General features: G+C 38.8%; 1 long non-coding RNA gene across 1 annotated transcript; it reads left to right on the forward strand.

The window, feature by feature from the left end:
• The first annotated feature begins 765 nt into the window (after nucleotides 1-765).
• Nucleotides 766-12064, forward strand: LOC309624458. Its single transcript, XR_014241942.1, has 2 exons — nucleotides 766-940; nucleotides 973-12064. It is a non-coding gene; the product is annotated as an uncharacterized lncRNA (long non-coding RNA).
• Nucleotides 12065-15069: the final 3005 nt, after the last annotated feature.

A 15069-nucleotide genomic window follows, 5' to 3' on the forward strand; every position in this document is an offset into this window, starting at 1 on the left:
GGAGGAATCCAGATGCCATGTGATAAGAACATACAAGTAGCCCCACGGAAATCTCATGAGGGAGGAAGTAAGGTCTTCTGCCATTAACCAGCTCCAACTTGCCAGCCAAATGAATGCCTCCTGTTGGAAGCAGATTCTCCAACCTCAGTCAAGCCTTCAGATGAAAATCCAGACAACATTTTGATTGTATCCTCATGAAAGGCCCCGAGCCAGAACCATGTAGCTAAGCTGCTCCCAACTTCCTGACTCACAGAAGCTATGAGAGATAACCAATGTTTATCGTTATTTTAAGCCAGTATATTTGAGGTAATTTTTTATGCAGTAGTAGATAACTAATACATATGGATAAGGCAGGGATCTAGGCTGGAAGTATGCACAGAGAAAGAGTGCCTGTGTTTTGCAGATATTATACATTGTAGAAAGGAGAAGGGCAGTGTAGGGTAGACCAAACAGTTAATGACTTGTGGAGGCAGTGGCACAGTAGATGTCCCACAAAAGACCTAGGACCACCTGAATGAATGGTCCCAAGAGAAATTTTTCTGGTGGGAAGAATGTGATTAGAAGGCAGAGTGATATGGGGAGGGGGAAGGGTAAGCTGGGACGAAGTGAGAGAGTGGCATGGACATATATACACTACCAAATGTAAAACAGATAGCTGGTGGGAAGCAGCCACATAGCACAGGGGGATCAGCTCAGGTGCTCTGTGACCACCTAGAGGGGTGGGATAGGGAGGGTGGGAGGGAGACACAAGAGGGAGGAGATATGGGGATATATGTATATGTATAGCTGATTCACTTTGTTATAAAGCAGAAACTAACACACCATTGTAAAGCAATTATACTCCAATAAAAATGTAAAAAAAAAAAAAAGAAGGCAGAGTGATAGAAATGAGCAAGCTCTTTGGGGGAGGTCTAGTGTGTGTGTGTGTATGTGTGTGTGTGTGTGTGTGTGTGTGTGTGTGCGTGCATGTAGAAGGGTCTTAAATGCTAGTTTCTGATTTTTTGATCTTGGAATATTATCTAAGAAGTAGAAAAAAATATTTAAAATTCTTAAGCATTAGAAATCGTCTTGGAATCAGATTTTAAGAAACCTAATCTGGTTTTAGTCTACAGGATGAGTTAGGAGAGAGTAAAGATCACTGAGAGGATCCCAACGTGATATAGGTTTGTGAGAGATTTAGTTGAGGGCAATGAGAGTGGAGAGGAAGGGCAAATCTATGAGAAGACAAAAAGGCCAAGTGACAACCTCTCTTCCCTTGGACTGCAAACACCATGGTGTCAGGAACTATTCTCGTTGCCAAGCACATAACCGGCATTGGTAAATGCTCAATATGTATTTATTGAATGAATGAATGAAAAAGGGCCAGTCCTTGGCAGAGATGTCAATAAATAAATAGTTAATCAACAGCTGGCAAAATTAAGACCTCAGGAAGTGTGAACAACTCCCTTCCAAGTCCATCCTCCTGTTTACTATTACTTTGTTCACTGGCCTTCTTTCAGGTGTAGAATAGGACCATGTTACTTGCCACCCCCGGGTCTTTCCTCGTGGTGCTGTTTGTTCTTCCCGGACAGACTACTCCTGGGTCAGTAAGGTAATGAGAGATGTGAGGATCATTTGATTAGTATCTGGCTGTCCTATTAAAATGCAAATAAGCTCCACAAGGAAAGGGCGCTGTCTGCTGGAATCACTATTATATCTCCAGGTCATTTTATTGTACCTATTTTTAAGTTAAGGATGAGATACCAAGTAAATCTCTCCTTCTTCTCCATCACATCTTTCACTGCCTAGAATACCCCCATGCTCTCCATTTCTCTTCCTGAACAGCTCTTTATCTCACATCTCATATTCTACCTGTGCATAAAAGAATTAACATAGCCTTCCTGTGACTGCTATCCTTCAAAGGGTAGCTTTCATGGTTAGCCGTTGGCTGGTGTCAGTAACATGAATTTCTGGAGGTTTTCCACCATTCCCTAACTGATAAGAGTGGTTCTTTGTACAAATAGTATTCATATTGGACACTTGCTTTTCTCTGGGAGTCTGGAATTTTTGTACAGTTAGGCAGATGGTACCTATGTGGCCAGACCCCAGTAACAACTTTGAGTACTGAGTCTCTAATGAACTTCCTGATAGACAACATTTCACACACATTGTCACAATTCAATGCCGGAAGAATTAAACACCTTCCACGTGAGTCCACGGGGAAAGGACTCTGGAAGCTTGTGCCAGGTTTCCTCCATTCTTCTCATGTGCCTTTTTCCTTTGCTGATTTTGTTTTGTGTCCTTTTGCTGTAATAACTCACAGCTGCAAGTACAACTATCTGCTGAGTTCTACGAGTCCTAGCAAATCATAGAAACTGGGGGTGGTCTTGAGGAACCCTGACCCCACCATCCATTGGCAAATTCTGTCAGCATTGCTTTCAGAATCTATCCTGAATATGACCATTGCTCATTTCCTCTACTGCTTCCACCCTTGTCTGAACCATTACTATCTCTCTCCTAGTTGGTACTCGTAACGACTCTCCCTATTTCCACTCCTCTTTGTTTTTGAGCAGAGCAAACTGATTAAAACAAAAACATGACCTGTCACTCCTCTGCTCAAACCCTCCAGTGACCAGACCTCCCACTCCAAGAAAAAGCAAAGAAGTACTTACATGACCACTGTACCCTGGCTGCCCATTGCCCCCTAGCTTGCATACCCTCCTGCTTCCACCTTGTTCCCATTCCTCCGCAAGCCCGTTCTCCCCACAGAGCCTTTACACACACAGTCCTTTTGACCTGGAATGTTCTGCCCAGATGGATTTGTGTGGCTCAATCCTTCACTTCCTTTAGACTTTTTATCAAATGTGGCCTTAATATGAGGCCTTCCCTGGACACCCTACCTGAAATGTCAACCTCTCCATACTCCTCATCCTTCTTTACTTTTCCCCCTTAACAATTATTATCAACCTATTATAGGTGCATTGCTTATTTACATTATTTATTGTAGGGATTTTTGTCTGTGTTCACTGATGTAACTCCGGTGCTTACAATAGCTCCTGACATACGGAAGGAACTCAAGAAATGCTTGCTTAATGAATGCACAAATGAATGAATAAATAACACACAACCCAGCCCCAAATCTCACCTTTTCTGTATAGCTTTCTCCAATTCCCTAGAACCTTTTGTATATAACTTTTTTTTTTAGTAATTTTTTCCTCATTCTTGTTGTTTGCTACTTCTGATTGACAATTATTTCCTAATTCTCTTTGTAGTCCGTACACCTGGAACAGTTTCTGGCATGTTGTAATTCAACAACAACAACAAAGTTTTGAAAGAGTGAATGAATAAATGAACTTTTCTTGTGATGCAAAATATCTTTCCAAATGATTATTCCAAATTACACTGACGGTAGCAGTATATGAGTGCACTCCTTTCACTAAAGATAAGGTAGGGAGTTTGTTTTTGCTCCTTCAGTCATGCTAAGTGGCTATATTGTATTTTTGTCTGTTTCTTTGATTGCTACTGTTTAACTATTTTCAATTCCTTTTGTTAAATCTATAAATCTGTTCTGCTTGTACTAATTTATTTTAGAAACAATGAAAACACAAAGTTTCCAAAGAGTATGGAAATTGGTTGTTTCTTTGCATCAGCAAGATTGGAGAGTGTGTGAGTCAGGGCCCCAGATGCCTCAAGGGCCAGACAGGCAGCAAAAATGAGTGAACTGGAAGTGAATGTTCTGTTGGTGGAGACGGGATGTACATTCTCCGCTGCCCCTTGCTGCTAGTATTCGGTACCACTAATGAGTGCCGTGAGGGGAAGTGGGCTCAGTGTTGCCAAAGTTTCTTTTTCAAAATTAAGTCTTTTATCTCTTAGGTCTAAAGGTGAAATCCTGGAGGTGAAAATACAGAGTAACTTTAGCAGTAAAAATATTCACCTTAAGAGATAATGAAATGGTAAAAGTACTAAAAAGTAATCAACAACATGTGATAACATGAGGAGCTGTGATATAGATTCACTACCCTTGAGAGTGTTGAACATAGTATGTGCTTCATATTCACGTCTCTGGGAAGTATTGGTCTGGCTTATGATTAAGAAATCATTTGTTTTTATTCTTTTTCTCCCTCTATCAGATTTCCAAATTGTAACGATTGAACCAGAGTTGGCAGAAGGCTACTCCTCCATTTGGTTTCGAATCTGATAATTCATTTACAGCAGCTATTAAATTCCTGACTGATAGGTCAGGGAAGCTTCTGGCCAGCAGAAAGCATGTGTTGTACATATTTTATCAACCACACAACACAGCAGAATTCCTCATTTTCATTGCCAGCTGCCCTATGCCAACACTCTCCTGGAGTTAGGTGCCATAGAACTAGGGTTATATTATTAAAATCTGTAGTCTTGAAGAAATTGCTTTGTTTTCAAAGAGTTGCTTGCTAGAAAAGGGGAATGACATTAATAATACAGGCTGGCCCATCATTTGGACAGTTCCCTTGGTGGTCAATTATAGCTGGCATCCTATGGTGAACAGCATCTGTTATACAGACTTCAAGTTTTCTTCTCACAATGAAGAAGATGGAGAAGCTGTTGAATGCACATTGGGAATCTTCCCTAGTTTTGTAGGTGGCATTGCCAGATCTAAACTGTTAGCGATCACCTTGTGTTAATCTTTGAAATTTTCTTCTTTTTTAAAATATGAGGTTTTCTGCGGCTGCCTACAGGATTTCAGCATAGAGCCATATGTGTCTCTTTGTGAAAATAACTGAAGTGCTTATTGCTACTTAAAATTTCAGAGGAGACAGAATTTGTCAGGTTCAGAGCTCTCAACCGGGTGCTCTGGAAGAATATAAAAGAGAGAAGTTTGGTTTATCATGCCTAATAGGAGATAGCACTAGAAATATCTGGTAGTGGTTCATTTAGTTTGTTTAGGACATGATTGCAATGTTGGTGTATAAAGAAAGTTACCCAAAACCCATTTTCATAATACCAAGTAATGACTGTACTTTATCATAGCACCGTTGTCCTGTAGTCTAAACATTATTGCCTTATTCATCATGCCAATAGCATTATTTTCATATCCTCTCTCTCTCTTTTTTTCACTGTCAAACAAGGCAATAAGTGAATTATGCTGCCTTTAATTTTCTTTGGGCAAACTATATAATAATTGACTTTATTTCTCTTTAACTTAAATATTTTCTAAATTTAGAATTAGTTCCTTGATGTTTGAATGAGGCTTCATCTTGTATATGTCCTGTAAACATATCCTGTATACGTCCTGGTAAAAGAGATCAAGCTATTTAGGAAGTGGTTACGGCTTTTTCTTAAATTAAAAATAAAAACAATCAGAAAAGCAGAATAATAATAGGCTTACATGGCTGATAATTAGTTTGAAAGAATATATGATATTCAGAGCCTGCTATGTATCAATTACATGCTTGGTAGTTTGAAGACATTTATCGTTTCTACAGATTGGCCTTTTTCAGTGAGTATTAGAATTCTCTTTACACAATGAAAACACGAAAGCACCTGGTAAGGAACAGGACTATTTCTAACAGCCTCACTATGTGAAACTGAATCTTCTCTTTTTGCAAATAGTGGAAGAGATTCAGGATAAATGTACGTAGATAAATTAGCTACATGGTGGCACCGAGGCTTTTTGACATTGCAGAAGGAATGAGTTCAGCAAACCAATTTGATAGTCGTACCGGTTATGTTGTGTTCGGCTCTAGTGGCCCTTTATAGTGACACTGAGTTTTCTTTAATCTCCCAGGATCATATGCCTCCACATGAGTCTGTGTCCTTTAAAACAGACACCTTGGGGATGCTGAGCATCCAGAAAATGCGCCAAATATTTCAACAACCCATCCCTTTGAATTGCCTTGAGAGTAACTGGCACTTTCTTTGCAACACTTTCAGTGGTGACCGTTCTTCAGTCTTTGAGGACTGGTTTTGAAAATGTGAAGCAAACAGAAAAAAAAGGGAAAAGAAGGAAAAGCTGTCCAGAGCTAAGTCTAGAGAATGTGGTAATAATTGCTTTACCTGAGCTCCAACTGAGATGGGATTATCCAATAACAAGCATGATTTTCCCTCCCTTCCTCCCTCCCTTCCTGCATTCCTTCTTCCCTCTTCCCCTCCCCCCCAACTCCTTCTCCCCCTCCTCCTTGTCTGTCTCCTCTTTTTTCTTGGCTCATAAAATGCTTTTGTGAAGAAAATTTCAGAAGTGTTTTCAGCATGGAAAATTTATAAAATAAGTAAATATTCTTCCAAAGTGATGGCTTTGAATACTAATATTTTGAAAAGTAAGTTCTAGTGTGTTTGTAAAAAATACAGATCTATCTTACAGCTAACCCCAGTGAAAATACCCATCTCTGGTTATCTGTTGCTGTGTACAAACTACCCCCAAAACTTAGTGGTGGAAACGGAAATCGTTTGCTGATGCACACAGTTTCGTGGGTCAGGAAATCAGGCAGGGATGGCAGGGGAGGCTCCTCTCCACCCTCACCCCCATGAGAGCTGGGGCCTCTGCCGGTGGCTCAGTGGGCTGGAGTTGGCTTGGACGGGGCACTTTGTGGCCTCAGTTCTGGCTGTGGTCCTTGGGCCTTGTTCACATCCAAGATGGCTTTTTTTCACTCACATGTCTAGAAGTTGGCTTGAGATGGCTAGAATGCCTGGCTCTGGCTGGCCTCCTCTCCCCATGTGGACTCTCAAAATACCCAGATCCAACTTCTTGACAATGTGATGGTCTCAGCAGCTGGACTTCCCACACAGTGGCTGGCTTTTCCCAAAGCAAGGGTTCCAGGAAGCAAGAAGTGGAAGTTGCCAGTCTCACAAAGCCTGGCCTGGAAACTGATGTAACATCTCTTCTGCCATATTCTTTGAGTAAAAGCAGTCACAGAGCCAACCTAGATTCAAGGGCCAGGGACATGAACCTCAGAATTCAATGAGAAGAGTCTCAAAGAATTATGTGGTCATCTTGAATGCACCGCAAAACCTAAAGCTATCCAGATAGATAGGACATATAATCTCTGGATTCTTCTCTCATTTGAAAACATAAGAAATGTTCCAGGTGCTCTATGAATTAAAGGTGAAATGTCAAGCACAGATTTGTCTAAGGATATGGTATGTATATGCTCAGAATGTACATACATTTATTTCAATAAATTTATTTTAATAAGGAGATAATTCTGGTTAATGTTTATGTTTACATGACAGACTCATTCTAACAAATAATCTATCAGCAAATTTTGGATACTTTGGAAAACAATCACCTGATAGATTAATTCAGTTTACCTGTGCTGTTATAAATCATATATTCCTCTGTACGTTATTCATGTTCATATCTTTTCCTGAAATATATTACTTACATTCATACTTGATTTGCTTCCTAAAATGTCTATCTAGCCACCAAAATCCACATCTTCCATTAAGTCTTTCCCATCCCCAAGTCATGTATTTCCTTTCTTCTAAGCTTCCGTAATTTTTGGAGGCTTAGAAGAAAGAAATTTTCAGGTAAATTTTGGACCTGTCTTACGATTCTTCACATACTTTACCTTGGATTAAAGCTATTTATTTACTCATTGTCTTTTCACTCCTGATAAGCTCCTAGGAGGTGGGACTGCTTTCTCATTTATTTTTCCCCCGATGCCCTTCTTAACATGGTATCCTGCCCAGAGTAAGTGGTGGAGAAGTATTGGTCAAGATAAATAATTGAAAGACTAATACATAAGGATTTCTGTTGATGGTGCTAGTTTTATAGAAAGATCCATTATTCTAAAAGATGTGATCAATTGAGCACTTAGCCTGGACAGAACAATGCTAAGTGCTTACGTACAACATCCATTCAGCATTATTAAGTGAGGGCCCTGGTACTTGCCTAAACATTATGCTGGGCAAACAACTGAATGTGGCTTCCTCACTCAAGGCACACTCATTCTAGTGGAGAAATTGGACACCACACAAGAAAGGGGATAACCATTTAGTAGAATTGTGGTAAGAGCTATTAAAGAGGGGCACAGTACGCTAGGAGAAGATAGAATATGGAGGTGACTTTTGAGGTGAATTTTAAAGGATGATCAGTAATTAACAGAAAGGTAAGGGAGTGGCGTTCCAGGACCTGAGGGGGAAGGATGCATGTCTGCTGGAGAATGGAGAGTAGTGATGTTTGTGCTGAGATCTGAAGGATATATGGGAGTTGACCAGGTGTATAGTGGAGGAAAATAGTATCAGGCAGAAGAAACAGCTTGTGTAATGTACCTGAGGTGGGAAAGAGCAGAATTAAAAGAAATTGAGTGACAAAGTGACAAAGGCAGGACTTAAATTCAGGCTCTCAGATCCAAAAGTCAGAGCTTTTATGTGAAAGAATATTTGCAAGTACCATTCCTCCTTAAGCTTAGGTGTGGACTAGTTCGTATTTTGGACACATGAGTTACATTTCAGGTCCACTAAGAGCAGACTATGTCTTCTCTATGCTCGACGTGGCTTCCCCACACCTCTCCAGTCACATTAGAAACAGGGACATCGTTAGAGAAGACATACAGATCACGGCAATTTCCAGACAGCGCTGGGCTCTAGAGAGTAGACTGCAACTATGAGCTCAAGGCAGCATTTCATGGTAGGCGTGAGTGATGTCTTCTGAGAAGCCCTTTATCCACACAGTAAAGAAGCAGGCTGTGGTCCTCTCTGCAGTGTGATTGTAGAGTAACAGACTGCATACAAACACACCAGAAACTGCAGAGAGAAGCCTGGCTTAGGAGCCGAAAAGACTCAGACTAACGTGCTGGTGTGGTTTAATTTAAAATCCTAGCCTAAAATTACTAGGTCTGTGATGATCTTAACTTCATTGAGCTTAAGGTTTTTACCTGTAAGAAGAGTATCATAATCCTTACTCTAAGAGGCTATTGTGATGATTAATAAGACATTGTAAAATGACTGCACTCTATTAGACACTCTATAAATGATAATTAATATTGCTGTTATTACTATTTCTATTTTACATTTTGCATCCTTTGGTTGCCAGAGCAGGAATAATGGCTGTTTAAACATTGACTTACTTCGTTTCCTCTATGTTGCATCTGTGTGTGGTAGACAGAATAATGGCACCCCCAAAGATGGCCACATCCTAATTCTTGGAACCTATGAACATGTTAAATTACAAAGCAAAAGGGACTTTGTGGATTAATTAGATTAAGAATCTTGAGATGAGGAGATTATACTGGATTATCAGGGTGTAGTCACAAGGGTCATTGCAAGGCTGGAAGCAAGTAGGTCAGAGTTAGAAATATTGAAAGATGCTACTCTCTGCCTTTGAAGATGGAGGAACAGATTCTCCCCTAAAACTTCCAGAAGGAACCCAGCCATGCCAACACCTTGATTTTAGCCCAGTGAGATCTATTTTGAACTTCTGACCACCCGTACTATAAAATTATTGTTCTAAGCCATTAAGTTTGTGGTAATTTGTTACAGTAGCAATAGGAAACTAATACACGACGGGACAAATAATTTTAGCTAGTAAAATTTTTATGTGCAAGCTTTGTGCACAGGAAAGCATCTTCGTTTATATAATTGGGCCTTATAAAATCATCTGCTCATAATTGATGGTGCTTTTATTGATGAAGAAAAAGCCCGTACCGAACCTAAATTTATCCCAGTAATCACTTTATTTCTCCTTTTCTTTACCATAATATTATTTTTTTCTTGTTCATTTTAAGAGTAGCCAAAAAATAAAAATAATATGATAGAAAGTCCTTTGAGAAGAAGATTTCCCGAGATGTTTCTATGCCTGGCATGATGGAACTCCCCCAATGACATTTGTAACTGGGAAGCACTGAGTTCTTCAAAGTTCACACGGAATGAGAGCCTGGCCTCTTGAGCAGGAGGATGTCATCTGCCATCACCATGACTTTCTGCCAAAATGATTGCTTGCCTGTCTCGGGAAGGATATTTTTAGGCAAGAATTTCCAGTATAATCTACTCCAGTAAACATGAGATTTTAGAAGTTTTTGGTGATTCTGCCTTAGTCTTGGTACTGAATGGCTTAGTAATAAAATCATTTAAAAATGGGTTTTTTTCTGTCCCTCCAGCCTGTCTTATTGTTTTCTGTCCCTCCATCCTGTCTTATTCTTTCCCTCCATCCTGTCTTATAGCCATCTGATCTCCCACTTAAAGCCATTTACTCTGCAGCAAATAGCAGAGCATTTTCACTTGGCTGGATATGTCTTTGATGTTCCTGTTTGTTTATGCATTATGTCAGGAAGTAAAATTTAAAACATTTAACAAGCACCCTTACCTCTGCTGAATAGACATAGAGCCAAAAGAGTATATAATGAAATTCAATACAGAAAGAGGAGTAAAATTTTAACTTAATACTAGGAATTTTTGTGTTTTTCTAAAAGTTTGTCAACTTTCTGTACCTTATGCTTAGCCTTTACAATTTTTAAGACCATGACAACACTATGAAAACAAAATGCCAAGCTAAGTTGCTAATGTCCTTGAATTATTGAATATTGCTCTCAGAACTGTAGTTATTTCTCTGCAAATAAACCATGGCTTTGTATGTAGGCTATCAATACTGCTCCATTTATAAATACTAAAGTATTTCTATTGATGAAGAAAAAATTTGCTTAAAATGGTAGCTTATGCCACTTCTATGAGCAAAATAACTACTTTAGTTGAAACTTGTAATGACGTCAAGTTTACTACAATAGAATTGAAACTGCTCTAAAATCACATATTCCCTGATCAACACTAAGGCTAGAACTGTGACAGACTGTTTACATTTGAGCCCTTTAATAATTTTTATCTTCTTCCTGACTAAACCTGCCTGTAGTATGCAAATAGACTTAACATAGAACATTGCTTCCCTATATAGGGAGGGTGCAAATTACTTTCAAAACAGAGCTGTTGTATGTGGTTTGGAAAATCTCATTTGTGATTCTGATCTGGAGCTTCCCATATCTCCACTCAAAAAGTGCCTTTTTAGAATATCTATGAGTTTATGGCAAACTTTAAAGCAACTAAACTAGCCTTTCAGTGAAGCATTAGATAATACCAAATGTCATAATCTCAAGAAACTGGAGTGACTCTCTCTAGAAGGAAGTAGCCAGAGAATTATCTCAAAAGTGTGATAAAAAAAAAAAAGACACTAGATTATTTCACTTAGCACAATGCCTTCCAATGATATCACTAATATGTGGAATCTAAAAAATACAACAAACTGGTGACAAAACCAAAATAACAATAACTGGTGACAATAACAAAAAAGAAGCAGACTCACAGATATAGAGAACAAACTAATGGTTACCAGTGGGGAGAGGGAAGGGCGGAGGCTCTAATATAGAGGGTTAAGAGGTCCAAACTACTAGGTATAAAATAAGCTACAAGGATATACTGTACAACATGGGGAACATAGGCAATATTTTATAACAACTGCAAATAGAGTATAACCTTTAAGATTATGAAACACTGTTGTACACCTGTAACTTATATAATAATGTAGATACCTATACTTTCATAAAAAAAAAAAAACTTAAAAAGGTTAAAAAAAGAAAAATAGAGGCTTTCGATTAGACACTGTCAGTACTCTGCCCATATCCCCTCACCTTTATCTATTCAGTGCACTCTGACCAAATTCAAATGCATTTCTCTGCCTAGGGGCTTTTTCCACATTCTAGAGCTCACTTTGCTGCCCACAGGCTAGGCTGGGAGAGGCAGAGAATTAATGTCCTGCCTGGAAACAGCCTTTGGTTTGTGACTGACAGAGACTGGTATACAAATAACCCAGCTCTATCACCCTCAGGTGAGATAAATCTGAGGCATGTTTCTACACTGGCTCACAGCCTTCTCTAGAAGGGTTAACCTCTAGTTACCAACAGTGGAATCTTGCTTTGTAAAAATCCTTTTTTACCTGTTTTTTTTTTCCTGTCTCACTTCTCTACTTCTCTGTTGGAATTACCTTCAGTATAAACCACCACCTAGGCTCCTGGAATCCATTTCTAGCAAAGAAGTACATACCTTTTGATAAACAACTTCTTTTTTTTTCCACCCAGTTTTATTGAGATATAATAATTGACATATAACTTTGTGTAAGTTTAAGTACAACATAGTAATTTCAAACACATGTATATTGTGAAATGATTACTATAATAAGGTTATGTAACTACTATTTTTTTTCCTTGTAGTGAGAACATTTAAGATCTATAGATCTACTCTCTTAGCAACTTTCAAGTACATAATACAGTATTGTTAACTATGGTTACCATGCTGTACATTAGATGCCCAGTACATACTGTCTCTTCTTACTGTCCTGAAAATATGATTGCCCATTTGACTCTAAGTAAGACTACATTTATTATTTGGTTTTTGGCTCTTCTCTAAAGTTATCTTCAGATACTTAAATATCTGTCTTTTAGCTTCCTGATGATTTCCATTTTTATTATTTCCTTTCTTTCAGCCCTATCGGAAGAAAAACATGTTCAAGGCAAACATGTTGGCTGGAGTTGGTATTGGATTGGGCTATAACGTATTATCTAGAAGTTGATTATCCCAGGAACACATTTGATTCAACACTGCGGGTTTTACTGGCAGCACGTTAAATTTAGGAATCTATCTGCACCAAGTTCTATAGAATTGCCCAGTGTGGTGGTGTTTGAGTTGAAGTTCCAGTGACTGGAGTATTATACTGATGAGATGAATAGTTTAGTCAAACTGCAAACTCAGATGTAAAGTGTATGGCATTTCTGCTGTTCCTGGGAACTGTAAACATACTTAAGTATAAATTCTAACTATTTTTTTTAAATTTATTTATTTATTTATTTATTTATGGCTGTGTTGGGTCTTCGTTTCTGTACGAGGGCTTTCTCTAGTTGTGGCAAGTGGGGGCCACTCTTCATCGCCGTGCGCGGGCCTCTCACTATCGCGGCCTCTCTTGTTGCGGAGCACAGGCTCCAGACGCGCAGGCTCAGTAATTGTGGCTCACGGGCCTAGTTGCTCCGCGGCATGTGGGATCCTCCCAGACCAGGGCTCGAACCCGTGTCCCCTGCATTGGCAGGCAGATTCTCAACCCCTGCGCCACCAGGGAAGCCCCTAACTATTTCTTAAAGGTGATATTTTTAACTTGCTTTAATTTTCCATCATGAACATTTAAAAGATGTTCGAAGAGCTATGTAAATTAATACCAGCCTATCAACTCATGAAATCTTGCTGAGGTCAAGTGAAAAACTTACAATAAGCATTAAAGATACAGTTACCACTGCTATACTGTAGTATTTTTTTAGGAAGCCAAAGGATACATTATTATGTCAGAGTAGCTGCAGCATTGAATGGTTAAGGACAGGTATACATTTTAGGTTCTGATAAAAGTCTTTGCTTCACTTAACTTGGATTAGATTATTGGCCTAAGGTAATTGGTTACATTTTTTTAAAATATAGAATAATAAACCCTAGTAACAAATCATTAAAGGGAAAAAAATTCCATTTTGCAATGGGAATAAAAGCAACATAACATTTAAAATGTTTGGAAAATAGACATAGTAGAAAGTAGATATCCATGAGTAAACTGGCTTAAAATTGATTTGTTTCTGTTATGGTTACAAATAGGAGAGCACTCTAAAAATATATAGAATTGTGTTAAGTGTATAAATTATGTTAATGTTTTGGCTGGAACACGGAGGACTCTTGTAGTCTTTCAGTCAGCTGTTTCCAGGGCAGCAAAATCCTGCTGTTGGAAAGGGAAGGGGGAGCCAATTAGAGCCCTTGCAAAAAGTGGTGAAGCAGGACAAATGAGGATGGTAGCCATGGGGGAGATAAGCGGCCACCACGCTGGTGGTGCCCGCTAGGATTTGTTAAGTGTTGCTGAGTGGCGATTAAACAGACCAGAGGGAAAAGACCATTTTCTCTAAGATTACCCCACTGCCTAAATCATGGTAATGCTTATAGCAGGCCCACCTGGCTGATCTTCTGAAGCCCTTCCAGTGGTTCATACTTTGGGGAATACTGGGAGACAGGACTGTTTTAAATGGAGCTTTAGATAAAGCTAACAGATTCTTCGAGGCTTAGTTTTTCTTATCCATAAGATAATTATAATTTTCCTACCCACTTCCAGGGGAGTTGTGAAAACCAAATCACTTAATCTATGTTAAAAGGCTTTGAAAATTGTCAAGTACTATTAACTATAAGGTGGTATGATGATGACATCATAATACATACCATATCCATTATCTGTCAGGCACACTTTTAGATGCTATACTTATATTATCTAGCTTAATCCTTAAAACAACCCTATCAAGTAGGTAATATTATTATTATCATCCCTATTTTATAGATAGAAATGAAAAAACAGAGAGACTAAGTAATTTTTCCAAGGTCACAGTAAGTGGTAGAGCCCAGAATCAATCCTGCGCAATAGGGTCTCAGAACCCATGAACCTCTACAATCCACCGCCCCCTGTTCATGGTACACTGTTCAGTGATGAGATGACAGTGACAACAAGGATGACAGAGATGAAGCTATTGATGACGATTATCTAATTTAGAAAATTGTTTTGGGCCAAAATATAGCTGAACACCTGATAAACTGACACAAGAACGGACTCTCTTGTAAGTTCTAAAATTGATTTTTACAGTGAAAGGAGGATAATCTAGGATAATACCCTCAGATAAATTTCCCCTCCTTATTTCCCTTATTCTGATGTATAGAAACATATACATTATAAAAACATAACATTCAGAAGGATCTTAGAGATCAAGAAATTCTGACCTTTCAGCAAACAGATGTATTACAAACTAGGCTACTAGAACCCTACTTCACTAGAACTGCTGTTGGGTCTTTGGAGGAGGGATGGCTCAAGTTTCACTGCCACATACCCATTCCTTTTTTTCCCTGGAAAAAATGTTAATATTCTTGGGGGAGGTATAGTATTAAAAGTTTTAAATTTTTATAAATTAGCACAAATGGAATTTCTCGGTCAAGTTTTTCATATCACAGCTAAGAAGGGAACAGTCCCCTGTTAGAAAATATATGAACTTTAAATGGAGACAAAGTGTACGAAAAGCCCAATTTTAAATCTTTGTCTGAAGATGGAAGCCTTGGGTAGACGGG

The sequence above is a fragment of the Balaenoptera borealis genome (genome assembly GCF_965194805.1).
Source record: "Balaenoptera borealis genome assembly, chromosome: 2".
Taxonomy (NCBI): domain Eukaryota; kingdom Metazoa; phylum Chordata; class Mammalia; order Artiodactyla; family Balaenopteridae; genus Balaenoptera; species Balaenoptera borealis.